Source organism: Nematolebias whitei, chromosome 9 (assembly GCF_014905685.2).
Source record: "Nematolebias whitei isolate Nwh7 chromosome 9, NemWhi1, whole genome shotgun sequence".
Taxonomy (NCBI): domain Eukaryota; kingdom Metazoa; phylum Chordata; class Actinopteri; order Cyprinodontiformes; family Rivulidae; genus Nematolebias; species Nematolebias whitei.
The window spans coordinates 20,374,477-20,375,454 of NC_056506.1; positions in this window are offsets into that span (position 1 = coordinate 20,374,477).

The following is a 978-nucleotide window of genomic DNA, read 5'->3' on the forward strand; positions in this document are numbered from 1 at the left end:
AGTTTCATACCAGAGTTTCATGCCAGAGTTTCATGCCAGAGTTTCATACCAGAGTTTCAAACCAGAGTTTCATACCGGAGTTTCATGCCAGAGTTTCATGCCATAGTTTCATGACACAAGAATGTTAGGAAATTACCTAATGGAGATTTTGGTCAAAACCTTAAAAACCATGTTCTGTGTGATCTCAGTATTTGGTGTCAATGAGTGTCAGCTACTACCACACTACATTCTACCACAATATCTGCAAAACTGCCTGAATTAGACATTGTTGTGTTTGCTAACGTGAGGTACATCTGGTGATTATTTCCAAGAGCTTTGTTAAAATCTGGCCAGTAATTCATTTGATATTTTGCTAACAGACAGCATTTACTTCAAAGAGTTGCTTGAACAAAGACCTAAAATATTCTGTTAATACTCAAAATCAATGTTGTGAACTATCACATCAATTTTGACCTCAGTATTTGTAAAACTGTTTATAGCCATTTTTGTTTCGGTTGATTAGCTGTTGCAGCCATCTTGATTTGAATTCACTCCAAAAGTTCATCGGTTGTCGATGTACATCCAGTCATTCTGTGCAAGGTTCATTCAAATCTGTCCAGTGGTTGATGAAATGTTTTGGTGACACAGCCGTCCCCCTGATTAATAAAGTGTCTGTCATTTAGGCAGCGGGTGATAATAAAAACTAAACATGAGTAAAACCGGACCAAACTAAAAGCTGAGCACACACAACCAGAATCTGACACTCTTAATTTCAAAAACAATTTATTTATTGTTTTAGGCACATAAAATAAAAAATACAATAAATAAATAAAGAGCGAGCTTTATGGCTATGAATCAATCCTAAATAATTCAGACACTTTGGAGTTTATTCGAACGTTAAAACTGGACTGTGGTGGAACCCCAGATGTTTTCTGTTCTGGTCTCTGCTCATCACATGATCAGTAACATTACTGGTAAAACTGGGGTACATCAGAACTG